Raw genomic sequence first — 15,140 nt, forward strand, 5'->3', positions numbered from 1 at the left:
ACTTGCCACTTCCAGTAGGGTGACCCAAGTCCTCTCCAAGGTGAGTCTTGAGTCATGTCTAGAACCTTTTCTTCATTTTGGAAGATTATCCCTTACCCTTAGCCAAACTTCCACAAGCATCTTTGATCCAGAGGGTGAACTGCAAATCCTGGAAGATCAAAGTTACTCTTAAGATTTGAGTAGCCTGTTTCTTTCTGTAAATCAAAGCACTGGAAAGTAGTTCATTTCTTATTTTGCTCCTATAAATTTGCTTCTTCCCATGGAGACAGATGAGGTGGCTGCAGATGGAATTAGACAGTCAAATGTTTTGAATGTGATTTGTGCAGCCAGCTCTGCTCTCAGAAATCCAGGGCAGCTAATCTTGAAACGAAAATGAGCACATCCTTCAGAATCAAATACCTGGCATGAGTTATGCAGTTTAAGGTATCTGCCATTAGTTCCAGCCTTAATAAACTAATCTAGAAAACAGCTTGCTTTCCCAAACTTGCTGCTTCTCCGTCTTTTTGGTTGAAAAGCTGTAACACATAGTGAGGTCATAATTACAGATTCATCATAGATTTAGTAGATGGGAATTCCTAAAATCAAAATTTTATTCATGGTAATTGACACTTTATGTTTTTTTCTACAAAGCATTCAGTCTCATTATGTTTTACAGTTTTACAAATACCACATACACTATTAAATATAACAGAGAGGGACTATGCTTAAGAGGTTGCCTGGAGGTGGCTATCATGTGAGCAATAGACACATTATTGAAGCAATTCCTTTTTGCACATCTGTGTCAGAACAAGAACCATTAAAATATTTAGATTCTTTTGTAGGCTAAAAACCTCTAAGGTATCCAGCTCCCCAGTTTCTGGCCTGTAGTGAAGACAACTTACTGTCTTCTAAAATTTTTATGGGCTACAAGCTGTCTCTCAGGACAAACAGTTCCTTTTGCAGGTCAGAATCAAAACCTGTTGCATTAAATTTTACTTGCTGTTGCCATGCCAACATGCTCTCTTTGTTCACACTTCATTTTGCACTCTGAATGGCATGCCTAATAAAAAATCAGGACTTTCCATTTTAGCCATCTCAAATGTACATCTGGACTCCATCCCAGACTGTAGGTTCCTTCAGGAAATATTCTAACTCCAGTTAAAAATACAGTTCTTAACTATTTAAAGGTGGCTAGGCATAATCTCACAGCAGGACTGAATTTTAACACAAAACACTTTGATAGGAAACCAATATTTGTATTTGCTGTTATTGTGGAGTTTGGTAAATCACTAGGGCAGAACATGAAGTTGTTTTCCTATAAAAATTTTAGGCAAACTGTGGGGGAAAAAAGAAAAATCATTCTGCATCTAACAAAGAATCTAAAGGAAAAGATGAGCTACACAGACAGCATGGGTGCACTGGAGATGTGAAAATGTCTGAAATTTGCCTAGGTTGATGGTGTAAAACCTTATCCAGCTAATTCCATGATGGGCAGCCTGTGATGGTTTTGTACTGCAGACACAGGCTGGGCTCTTCTGTTCTCAGTTCATGCTTGGTTTAGGGAGCAGGGCTGAGGCACAGGAATGCTGCCCAAAGCATTTCAGTGGGAAGGGAGGCACTTTGCTTTGTCCCTCACCAAGCTTTACCCCAACCAAAGAAAACAAAGAGCAAGTTTTGAAGACACTGTAAACTTTGCCCTCACAGCTGGGCACAGAGTGAAGCAGTGGCAGCCAGCAATAAGGGACAGGCAAGAAGAAAACAAAAAGTGATGGAGAGAGACAGCCGCAGCACAAAGGGTTCATTCTGTGCCTCTATTAAGAAGTCTGAAAGTCCCCTACTGGGAAAAAGAAACCATTAAAATGTTCATTAAAAAGAATATTACCTTGGGCATTTAATATTTATTGCAAGTCTTTATAAGCCATTGCTCTTGGGATGTATTCCAGTAAGTCCCCATGTACTCCCTGTCCTGCTCCAGCCTGTCAGCAGGCCAAACATCCCACAGCAAGTGCCAGTGATGCTCTGTGGCAGTGGGATGCTCAGTTTACCAGGAGGTTTCTTTTACATACCCAGCTATTTGAGCTTTTGTAGCTGAATCCATTTCAGTATTTATTTTAGATTATTTCATAGTATTTCATTTTAGATTATCTAAAGGAAAAAGTTACAACAACCAAAAATAAAAGTGAATGTATGCCACACAGTTTTTTCAGCAGCACCAGTGGTTTTAAGAAGAATAAAATAACATTGGAAGTGCTGGTCATGTACACAGTACCCAACCCACAGCTCCAGCTATGTGTCTGCAATAGCTTCTCAGCCCCATAATATGAAATCCTCTACCTGGTTTGCCTCTAGTGCTTGCTTGCCTTGTTTTTATCTTCTCCAGAATTTGCCTGTAACACAGCTCTTCATTCAACATTTGAAATACAGAGTAGGTTGAAAACATACATATTACATATTAAGGTTATATATTTCTACCTGCACAGCATGAAAAGCAAACACAAAAGACTGTCAGGAGGCTCGACATGTACCCCCCTACTTTCTCATTTCTTACTGGAAGTAGATACCAACTGACAGCATACAAAGTTTCCTTTTGTATATTGATTTGTGTATTTCATAAGGCAGACACAGCACCAAGCATTCTCCCCATATCCTCTCAGATCCTACTCTAGGGAACATGGCCTGCTGGAGCATGACTTTTCCAAAGGTTCTCTGGCCTCAGTATATTATCACAGGTCTGCTACACCACCTCAGCTGAGTCTGCCATTAGCTGATGAAGACTCCCTTATACAGCAAATGCTGCCAAAGTGCCCATCTGAAATGGAACAGGAACAGCTTTAGAAATTTCTCAGCCCTATTTAATATGTCACTCTGCAATTACAGAACTATTCCTACCAGCTCAATTGAATGAACATTTAAGACTCAAGATATCTCAGAGGTGAAAAATAACGTTATAGCCTCTAAAGAAGAAAACCTTCCAAAGACTTTTCAACTGGTCATACTATCACTTGTGACCTGCACATTTTCAGAAACTTAGGTTTAACCACTTACTAGACCCTACAAATACACTAACTCAACTCTAAAGATATTTATTAGAAGGGCAGCAAACTGCTTAGCAAAATTAAATCCACAGTGGACCTGAATCTAAAGCACTTGTTACAAAATCCCTATGCATTTGATATCCTGATCTTCCTAAATTAAGAAGACTGGAGACATCCAATATCAGAGAGACAATAGTTCACATAAATCAAATCTCTTCTACTGATCTAATTCTGCTGCTTTCCCATAAGAATTCCTGCACTCAGGAATTCTTTAATTACAAGAATGAGAACTAGGCTGTCCAAGCACATCATGTAGCCTTGGTGATATACAACAAACAAGCAATAAATAAAATGTTTAACTTCGCTTTCATTCTGGGCCAGGCAACAGAGCATTAAACTTAGCAGTGATTCCTCTGCCAAGCCTTTGTTTGACACAGTTAATATCAAGTAAATACTGATAGGGTAAGGTGTATTTCCATATGTTCAGTCACTCATAACATTATTATATAGAGTAAAGAAAAGATGTGCTAAAGTATAGTGTGAAGAGACACACTTATAGTAAGTTATAGGTATGTTTTTCCTTTAGTCATATGCTACAGGGTAGATTCTGAGGAAACATTTTCTCAAGGTACTTTGGGAAAAAAATGCAGTTGTTTACAACCATACCATTTTACTCAGTTTTTCTTTTAGTTGGGCCCACTTAGTCATAACTGTTGATTTTACAAAATTCATTATTTTCTTTGAAAAAAGAAGAACTACTTTTGATATTGAAAAATAGATTTTTACTGGATTTTCTTTCACAGCACTGAGACTGAACACAATGTTCTTGGCACACAAACAAAAAGGATTGCAATTACCTGGCAATATGGCATCAAAAAAGGAGTAAAATTTATTTTCACATTAATTATAGAATTGTGTTATTACAGTTTAGCTTGTGGAGTTGGGGGGAACAAGTTGGTTTTTTCATCTCTCTGTCATCAAAGGAATTACTCTAAACATTGCTTTCTATATTCCTTCTTAATGAATGTGTATCTCATCAAAGACAGAAATTCTATTTTTTTTCATGTTCAAAATGTATGAAAATTTAGTCTAGGTTAAGATTTATAAAAATATCAAATTCAACAGACTGGAAAGAAAGAGAATACTTTCCATTATTTCATCTTTATCATCAGACAGGACACAATTCCTAAATTCTGGTGCTCTGTTCTCGCCATGCATGTAGGTGCTGTCATTCAGCCAAGTGCAGTTGGATTGTAACTTCCCTTGACATATATTAATTGATCTCTGTGCCTAAGGACCTAAGGATACTATAAGGATATGATACATGCTTCTGGTACATGGAAACCAGAGTCAGTGTAATATAATATTGTAAGGAAAAAAGAAACAAAGAATTTCTGTCCAGGGTGTGATTCTGTAAGTTACTATTTGCAACTTGCCCACTGTTAAACTCTGGCCCTCCCATGTTTTTTAAAAAGAAGAGTGACTGCACAAAGGTCTCTCACTCTCTGAAATAGTCCCACAGTATTCACAGTTTTAATCAGTGGTAAAATATTGGTTATATAGTCGATATCTATCACTTCTGTGTGCCATAAAAATCCCTGGCTAGAGACAGATGTCTACTTTGTGTGTTTTCAATAGATTTCCTCTATTACACCTCCTGAAGTTACTTGAAAGAATTTAATATTCTCACTTCCTCCTAGGTAAATAAATCCTGTGTTTTTCCTCCTGGAGTTTATTGTCTTTTTCTGTATTCTGTTTAGATTGAGGTCAATGGTTCTGGTCTCTGTTTCCTCCCCAGCTACCCCAACCCACTGCCACCTTTCCAGTCAGGAAAACCCCAAGTGGCAGTCAGCGGCAAAGTGAAGGTCAGAGATTTCCCTGGCTGTCCTTCGACGCCTTCCCGCAGCAGCCTGAGTCAGCAGGCAGCTCCTCACAGATTAGATCTGCTTGCTCTCTTGAGAGCACGCACAAAAAATAAAACTTCATGACTGATGACTCCTTCATGAGGAATCCAGTAATTTCTAATCCAGTCCTTCATCCCAGCAAAATTCTTTTCTTCACAAAGTATTAAATTATTTTCTCTTTAAGCTGGTTCATGTCCTGTCCCAGGTAGGATAAGATGTGAACCAGCTGAACAGAAATTTATATCCATTTCACTTCAGTTAAATTCCTATTTGAATAGCAAAGAATTAAAATTTTATTCACTTTTCACAGTTGGTCTTTTTCTTCAATCTTTTAGCACATCTGTAAAAATTCTGAGTCAATCCACATTTCACAACAGTTTATGTTATTCTTAACCACAATTTTCAGTTCAGTCTCCTTCCATATATAATATTTTTCTGGAAGTGGGAAGATTTGTTTTAAAACTGTAAATTTCAACTTTTGAAACTGAGTATGGATTCTCATTTCTGATTATCTAACACAAGCCAGGTTATAGCCTTCAAAAAGTGTGTCTTCAGCATTCCCTGATATTCAGTGGAGTTACTGGTGACAACAGGATATAAGCTTTGACCAGTAGAGTAGTCTTAGTCCAAAGCCAGTCTTGAAGCAGATGGTTACCCAGTAATAAATATGAGATACAAATAGAGCTCAATTATAAGGGGAAGGCTGGCTGACAAAACAAGAAAAATGCAAAGTCTTGCTGCAAGGGATGGATGATTCTCATGCAAGGTCAATAGATGGAAAACATGAAGGTCTCTGCAGCATTTTTCTGGAATTTCCTTGTTTGCTAGCACAAGTTCAACTGAGACAGACAAAACCACTGTCACTTCAAAGCACCGTTTTATCTACAGCAACATGACGTACCCCAGAGCTTACAGCCTCATGGTCCAGGCACTACTGAGGATACATCTGCCCTCAATTTCCCTAGGTCAATGCTGCCCATATTTCAATGGGACTCATGGTGATGTTATGCTCACTTCTGCTGCCAGGCCCAGCTGCCAGGGCAGGCTGGCAAGTCTCAGCCCAGATGGCAATGCCTGTGTGATCACACAGGTGCAATGGAGATAGGCACACAGGTGCAATGGAGATAGGATTCCCAGCAGCCAGGGGTTGCCTCAGTTGGCCAAGCTGCTGAAGGAAACACTAAATGGAAGAGTGTGTCAGGAAATCATCATTTCTCTAAGCCACTGATCTTCTTTAAACTCACTGTTCATCACAGGAAATACTTATTAACCCTTTCTGTGTTCAGGGCCTTCACACATCCCTTTGGGTGAGGATGTTTAGGTCAAGCTCACTTCTTTGTTCCAAGAAACCAATGTTAATATCACCATTCACCTTAAGCTTTAGCACAGAGGACAGAAGACTTCTGAAGGTAACAGGCAGTCAGAACCGTACACCCACAGCGCCCTTAGGATCCCATACCTCACTCAGCAGACCACCCCAGAGTTTTTCTAAGTAAGCCTCAGGTGTTCTTATCTGAGGTGTTCTTATCTGAACATTTGGGTGGCAGCTTTCAGTGTTGCACCACCAGCACTATCCACACCCCTAAATGGAAGCAGCCACAGCTGCTCATTTCTGCGCTCAAACCACCTACGTCACCATGAACAGAACTACCAAACCGAAACCCTCAGGAGATGTCAAATCAGGGAAGCCCATTTTGTGACTTCTGATGGTGCTTTTACAATGCCAGGACATTCAGTCTTCTCAAAATGGTATTACTTCTGAGTACTTAAGTACTTTAAATACTACTTTAAAAGAAATTATTTACAAAATTGTGTCCCTGGGCTTTCAGAAGCCATGATGACTACAAATATCCTTACAAACTTTCAACTTGAACTGAAATTTAGGCATCTGAGTCTCATTAAGGGCCTTGAGTCTTCCCTTTACCCAGTACAGATGAGCTTGTTTATGGCTAAGAACTCTACATGGTCTTGTAGATTAAGCAATGTCAAATGTCTTTCCCATCAAAGAGGTGGAGCAGCCCTGACACAGATGTAATGTGGGTCAGCTAGCATTTGGGAGAGTGTCAGGTTGCATATAATTCCTAGACACAGCTCAGAAGTTAGTTAGCGTAGGCCAGAGACTGCTTCCAAAAGTGAGTTTGGGAGTTTGAAGTGTAGAAGAGTTCGATAGTATGGACACAGATCCTGCCAGTTGCAAATATATTTAGAGCTAAACCTTCTAACATGGCAGTGAGGGCCAGACACAGAAATCTTTTTGTGTCTCAGCAACTATGTCCCACAGTCCAAGTCAGCAAAGCAAAGAGAAAAAAGTATATGTGTATTTGTTACACAAAGAGGGTTTGTCCTATGCTGGGAACTTTCTGTTCTTGGAGACAAAAAACAATTAAAAATTCTGCTAACGACTGGACATACCATATTCTTAAGCTATAGAGTTGCACTTGTAAAATGGAAACACAGACTCACAGCTGATAAATAGCCAGAGAGAGCATTCACTAAGCTGATTATAAATATGTGCTCAGATAGCTCAGGGACTCTGAGGATTGAAATCATGAGATACTCTACATGGCAACACAGTTATTTAAATACCTCCTCTTCCACTGGGAGTTCAACCATTATTCAAAGAGAGGAAGCATATTCACCCCTGAGTGCTCCAGACATGGGAGCTTTCTGAACAAATGAAGCAAATGGTATCCCACAGGGAGATGGAACAACAGCTTCTGTCCCAGCCTCAAAACTGACTGTACCTGAATGAACAGGGGCTGAAAGGTAAGATACTGACTGTACCTGAATGAACAGGGGCTGAAAGGTAAGATACTGACTGTACCTGAATGAACAGGGGCTGGGTTCACGGACAGCAGCATTTATTGAAGCCTGTCACTCCCTCTGAAGGGTTACTTATGAAGGTTAACAAGTTTATACAATGGCAATAAATACAGCTGACAGCAAGAAAACAATTAGATTAACATATAAACAGTAGAGGCTATAATGCTATTAAAAGGGACGTTCAAGGAAACTGCAACCATTGCTACAGCTGTTTTGGAAAGTCTCTCTTTGGCAAAACATGCTGGATTGTCATTCTAAATGTCTGTGCTTCCCATGATGGTTTCCTGAGGAAGGGTTTGTGGATGAACTTGTTTATTTATGACATTTTTTTTGCCCCTCTTAGCTGTAGCTGTGGATTCCCCAGCCTTGTGAAAGTAGTCATTAGTTGTCTTTTTTGGCTAGGAGTAATCAGTAAAGAAACTGACTCTTGTCCAGACAGTTCCTGGAATTTTCTACCAACCTTGTGTAAGAGCTTCATAAAGTCAAATTCAATTTATGTAAGATTTGTTCCAAAGCCATAGGTGTTTTGTGAGAACAAAGAGCAAAAAGGACTGAAATTATGTTTGCTGTTCTGGAGTAAATCATACCAAATGAAATTCACATGGAATTCGCTAAGGTGATCATCTTCCAACTGGAGCAAGACCACAGGTATCAGATCCTGTCATTTTAAATTAGAACCAAAAGAAATCAGCATCACCTCCATACACATACCCTGACGCTATTTTGAAGGCAAGTTCCTTGGCTGTGCCAGCCTAAAGCAGCAATAAACTCCCACAAAAACAATGGACAATCACAGCATTTATGACCTTCTGTCCCTCTAGCGTTGACCTTTTCTTCTCTGGGAAACAGAAAGCAACCTTTTCTTTAATGTTTTAAAAACAAACACTTCATTGCAAATGCCTCCTCCTCTGGAGGAAGGCATACAGAGCAAACACCTAATGGGTTTTAGTCACGTTATTTAATATGCCACTAGAAGAAGAACAGATGCTACAGCAAAAAGTGCATTCTGAACCCAGCATAACAACATAAAACATAGTAAAATACTACCCCTTCAAATGACATTTATGTGCTTGGCACTGAACACATGAAGCTTAACAAAATACTGCCTTACGTAGAGTGCAAGTCCTATTTATAGAAATTACATCCCTGACAAAAGTATCCATCATTTTCTGAAGTCTGCAATCCTGTGCTGATTTTCAGTCACATCCATAATGTCAACAGGTGGTCACCCACACAGTGCTGTGCACAGAACAACCACCTGAATGATGTTGTTCTGATCACTGATTATGGAGTTTGGCCTCTATCATTACATACTTATTGAGTGAGAGCCATGCAAAGTGCTTATTTGTCATTTCAGCTGGCTGGAAGGACTAGCCCATTCCTGACAATTGTCTGCTCTGACTAAATTACAACCCCTCCTCACTCTTCAGGATATCAGGTGCTGTGTAAAGGTTAGAAAAGCACCTACAGCTTGCCATCTCCTCAAGGAACCAGAATGACAAGTGCTTCTTGCTGTGGTATGTTCACATGCTGGCTGATACCAGATTCAATTTAAGATCTTGTTCTTCTGATCAAGGACTGGGCCTCGTATATCTCATGTACTACCTTGCTTGACAGCTTACCATGACCTAGCATGACAGCTGTGGTCATTGGTAATCACTGCCAAAAGGGAGGATCACAGGAGTGGGTGGAAAGGAAATCAGACATTCCTGGCAGCTGGCCTGCAGCTCTGAAGCTTCCTTTCACCAAACATCAGGCTGAAAACAGATCTCCGTTTGCTGAAGAGAAAAGTATGGGCTTCCACTTTTCAATCACTTTTCCTTAGTGCACCATAAAAATGGTTTCCTTTCTCTGAAAAGGAGAAGAGAGGAAAGGCAAAGGGGGGAAAAAATATATGTGTTCACCTGGCAGAGTGATAGCAGAGGGCCAGAGAAGGTTGTTACTCCCTGGTTTGTTACTGTCATTCTTGTTAGCAACAATAGATTAGGCAGGCAGGGAATGATGGCCCTTGGAAAGCAAAACAGAGAAGTGTTTATCATATAAACACGGAATTAGAGTTACACAACACAGAAATGTTTTAACTTGCTTTTTGATGAGCATACTACACAGAAAATGATATCTAACAGCAGAATGTAATAGGTGATTTTACTATTAAATTTTCACAGATGCAGTAAATACCTAAAATATGGTTCCTCTCAAGGGCTCAACAGAATTGCCTCTGCCTCCAAGGAAGATAACCAAAGTTTTTTCTCGTAAATAACCCATCTGAACGCAAGGAAATTCTATGGTATTTAGTCCCATAAACAATTATTTTAGAAATGTGGAAGAGTTTCTGCTTGTTTGGCTAAAATTTAATCTTTTTTTAGGGCAGATGGAAGAGAAAGTAAGAAAGAGGAACAACCACTGACAGCAATTGTGAAATCACACGGTCTACAAACCCACTGATTTGAAAACAAGTAAGATTTAGTGGCTATGTCCACCATGGTAAAACCCCAAAATTCAAGAATTTCCCCAGCTTCTGGGCCTGCCAATATTTTCAGAACAGTATTGTGAAATCCTACAGCTATTTGTTCCAGCTGAGCCTGCTTAATTGGAATTCCTCAGCATTTAGACTTATTTCCTTAACAGCATATGATACAAATAATCACTTCTGGAGACAGTTGACTATATAACACGGGCTCTTTTTTAAAAAAAAATTATTGTTATTATAAAAGACAATAAGCAAGACAGTTCAACAGATTTTTGTCAAACCAAATGTGATCAAAACCATCCCAAAGTTTCTGAGGTTGTATGCACTGATGGATTAAAAGCCTTTCTCTAATCCCTTCGCCACAACTCTTTCAAGTGAAGAAACATGCAAAGACATTTCAAGCACTATGGCAATGTTGACTCGGAGCATTGTTAACTCCTACCAAAAGGCTGTGGGAAGCAGAGAAAAATGATGGAAGGTTTCATTTATTAATCTGTGATGAAAACCAGACTTCTGTTGATGAAAGGGGCAGGGGGAGGAGTAAAGATAGGCTTGTCTGTTTAATGCTTGGCCCTGATATAAGTGATTTTTTTTTTTTTTTTTAAAGAGCAAGCAGCTGAGCACATTGCTTCTGGCTGCGTCTTTCTGTAGGTTGCCAGTTGCCAGCACTCACAAAGCATAAGTTATGTAATAAGCTCCTATCAGGAATCTGAGTTCAAAAACATTTCATGAACTCCCATGCTGTTCTTGCTGGAGCAATTGTTTTTGATAACAAAAAGTCTCTATCACCCTGATTCAGCTGTCTTGGCCCTCTCCAATGGCAGCACTTTGTGCTTTCCCTCAATCTCTTCTCCCTCCCTCACAACAATAACTGTTTTTTACTTAAGGGGACTCTTCCCTATGCCCCTTCACTGGCTTTTGCTAGTGGAAAAGAAAAATAGAGGAGGAAACATGGTTTTGCCCCTCCCATACCTCTGAAACAAGCAGTTTTTCCTTGCTTATCATTTGGAAAAACTTCGTTTCTTTGGCAAGTGCAAAAGAAACACTGGGTTTACAATCAAAATATATTCATCACAATGCCATATTGATAGAATAATAGCTTTTCTGACTTAATTTTGAGAGTAAAGACCTACATTTCAGAGCAATCTTTCTCCCAGAAATGTGTTTATTCCTGATGGAGTAATTTGGAGTCCTTCAGGAAAATTCGGCAATTTTTCAAAGAAATAATTATTGGGTCACTTCCTGAGTGAGGAATTTCATTTGCAGCCACTCTGCCACTTTTATATAATTAAAATCAATCAGGCACATGGATAAGAGCATGTAAGTATTTAAAAGACCTAAATTAGAGCACATAAAAAGGAAATAATGCAGGACAGCTCTTTCAGTCTGGATTCATTGGGAGTTTTATGCCAGTACAAGAATGTATTAATATTAGCCAATATATTTCATCAGGTAAATAACAAAAATCTACTTCCTTGGTTAAATCTAAATAGAAGAAATAAATTTAAATAAAATTGCAATAGAGGTAGAATTAGTGTAAAATGTCTGTATCAAATATCTCATCAAAATGGAGGCTTGAACTCAAAACACTAATAAATTCTTATGAATGCTTCCTTATGATTCTGTTTCCAGTGTAGTTGCTAATATACTTAACAAACAGCTCATTCTTTAAGAAAGAATGAAAATTTATTCAAGAATGAAAATTGTATCTAAGTAAATACAAAATTTAGGCCAAAGTATCTTTGGGAGGTTTGATCCATGACAGTTAGTGAAAAGATCCCCAGGTCTTTCAGCACACTTCAACACAGACACTTGGAATCAGGACATCTGGGCAATGTATTTAATTTTAAAGTAAGGATTTGTAAGGTACTGGAAAAGTATACTGATAGGAACCTTCAAAGCACTATTAGATTGACTGATAAAATATCCATACATAAATCTCAATGCATTTCATCACATGTATTGAAATGAAAAGAAGATGAAAATTGAGGAATATAAAAGCTATTTCTAATACAGCAAACAGAAAGTTCTGTTATTCTAGCAGAATAATTCTATTAGAGGCAGTTAATTTTCAAATAATTATCTTGCATGTACAAAGAATTTTTTCTTCATTTTACCTTAAATTTCAGGGATTTTGTTGATTTGTCAGTTCCAGTTTCCTCATTGAAATGATGAATTCTGGAAAGAAGGGAATAAAAGTTATCAGGCACATTTTGTTTTCAAAAATTTAATCCTCAGTTCTGTTAGCCAAAGATCACAAGTACTTCTGCTCCATTAATTTGTGGTCTAACAAGTCTCAAGCTCTACGTGTGGAGGAAGATTACCCTTTGTTTCAGTAGAAAGAACACTTAAAAGTTACTAATATTAAACATGGATGGATAAATTATAATCAAGTTTATTTTCATTATAGTAGCTCCAAACATTAGTTAATTCTTGCAGTGAAGCTAACACAAATTAATTTATACCACTTTGAGGCACAGAAACATTGACCATCTTCCCACATCAATGAGAGAATCAGCAACAGCAAAGTGCTACAGGTTTAAGATCTAGTTATAAGAATACCTTAGAAATTAAACAGAAAACAAGAACTGCCTATCATGATTCAGACCTCAAATCCCACAATCACTTCAAAAACGTCATGAGTCATGTTTCCATGAGTTCCCAGTGAAAAACAGGCAATACTGTTTAACTAACTGTAGGTCACGAGGCTATACAAGACCTGCTTCAGTTTTTATATCTGTAAAATAGGGCTAACGGCACCAACCTCTATTAAAAATGCTTTGCATTTTTTCAGATCAAAACAACACAGAGCTGTACTGATTTTGGACCTATGCCTACAGAAATCAAACATAGCTCACAGATTTAAACATTGTTCATAGCCTATTTCATTCCAATCTAGAGCTCTGAGAAAACTGAATTGAAAACATGGCAAGTGTCAGCTTGCTGCTTCATGAAAAAGCATTGTGAATGAAACATGTAAAAGCAGCAGCTGCATAAGAACAGGAATCCTGGATTGTAATTTACAGTCATTGAACGTCACAGCATAAGGAAAATAAAATAGTTATTGCTACAAGGTCTTATATGATTTGAATAATTTTCTTCCTCCAGTGTATTAAACTTTGAAATCTTAATGACTCGTTATGTTGCACAGGCTTTGCAAAATAATGCCAATGAATCTACATAAAACTGCAATTTGCTAAAAATTTTGTTGTCTTTGTAAAGCAAAAGAAAACAAAAAAAACACAGTTATTGCATATGACCAACAAAATTTTCAAGTCCCAAATACAAGTTCTGGAGGAAATTTTGAACAAATCATTGATTAGCTGCAAGAGTTATAACATAATGTTAGCAAATACTTGAGATCTTGCCTGGTATGCTTGAATTTGCCTGAATTTGCACAAGACCTATGATGATGTTCCTGGGCCTAGTGATATTGGCACTACTATCAAACAGAAATCATGTCAGCATTGTTCTGAAGTGAGAAGAGAATGAGACCATTTGTGCTTTTAGAATACTCCTATGGAAAACAGAAATTAACCAGTTTAGATGTTCACATGAATAAGAAAGCAAGTTATGACCTTATAAACCAGAGTGAAAAAAAAAGTGTGCTGAAATAAACCCTTTGCAAGAAACCATTTTCTGACTGGTACCATTGACTTCAGCAGCAGTCATAGAGACAGGAACCTGGACATTCATAGAACTGTTACTGAAGGAAGATAATTTATTTCAGTACCTGATCATCAAAACATGATTAGAACATGTTCATAAAGTCTAACTTCTGTTTCAGAAAATGTTGTCCTACAGCCAAAAAGGATAATGGATTTCAGAAAGCTGTGTGACTGGTGGAAAGCAGTGAAAGTAGCTACTTTAGTTTGCTCCACTCAGCTTTTCAGCACCATCTGTTAAGGTTTGCTGCAAAGATTTTCATCAGGATAGATGCACAGCACAGCAACCTCCCATTCCCTGGTAAAGTTTAAGTCTTGTTTTCTAAAACAGAAATTTTCCCTAAAACATCTTCTAAACTGAAATTTCTGCACACTCTGCAAGTAGCAGTACAAGAACTATCACCAGACTTGTGGCCCTATGTTATTCTACATTCCAAGTCAATCACATTAATTTTGTGCAGCTAGACAATGAGTTATAAGGCATAGTTGTGTTTGCACTTCTGTTGAATCGAGAAGACTTATTTTTCTTTCAGAGCCATATTTTTAATTAAATCCTTCTACATTCCTCAAAAATATGTGCTAAAAAGAATGTCAGTGGTATATGTCAGTTCATTCCTCTTTAAGTCTCACTCCATGTCAGAGCAGTAGAAGGTATTTGAGCAGTAGAGTTGATATTTGTTTGAATGCTACAGCTGTCTTTGTTGGCAGATTCATCCCATCTGCTTTTACCTGTGTAAAAGCTGGGTATAGCCTCTAAATCTCATCTAGGATTCCTGCACCCTATTCATCAGAAAAAAATTAGGGGCTACCAGAGATGAATTATTCCATCCTAATTTAGGTAGTTTACATAGTTCAGATGAATCACTCCCTGGACACAGGTTTTTTCTATTAATGAAAAAAGAAAGCTGAAAAAGAAAATTACTCATAGGCATCTAAAGTCAAATTTAGACCATTAAGTGTAGGTGAAATGCATTTTACCTTTACTACTTGGAACTCCACTTAGGATTGGGCTATCTTAGACTTACACTGCAAACCTTCCTAGGCCATGGTAAGAAAACCCACACTAAATCTCCACCCATTAGTGAGAAAAAAACTTATGGATGCCAGCGACTTCTATTAAAAACTATACCAATCCCTATGGCATAGTGATTCATGATATTGCATTGTATATAGCTTCTAAAATAAAGAAAAATCTCCAAAATATACACTGCAGAAGTGCAATATTAGAGAAGATTATAATATTCCAAGTAGTTAATAATAAACA

At 38.1% G+C, this 15,140-nt stretch overlaps 1 long non-coding RNA gene across 1 annotated transcript in view; it reads right to left on the minus strand.

The window, feature by feature from the left end:
- Positions 1–13,502, minus strand: part of LOC137471466 (uncharacterized) — a 36,611-nt gene extending 23,109 nt beyond the window's left edge. Inside the window, exons 1-2 of the long non-coding RNA XR_010997635.1 lie at positions 12,329–13,502; positions 9,646–9,748 (exon numbers count right to left, since the gene is read on the minus strand). This is a non-coding gene — a long non-coding RNA (uncharacterized lncRNA). The remainder of the gene's footprint in view (positions 1–9,645; positions 9,749–12,328) is intronic.
- Between the last annotated feature and the right edge of the window lie 1,638 nt (positions 13,503–15,140).

This window comes from Anomalospiza imberbis, chromosome 3 (assembly GCF_031753505.1).
Source record: "Anomalospiza imberbis isolate Cuckoo-Finch-1a 21T00152 chromosome 3, ASM3175350v1, whole genome shotgun sequence".
Classification (NCBI taxonomy): Eukaryota; Metazoa; Chordata; class Aves; order Passeriformes; family Viduidae; genus Anomalospiza; species Anomalospiza imberbis.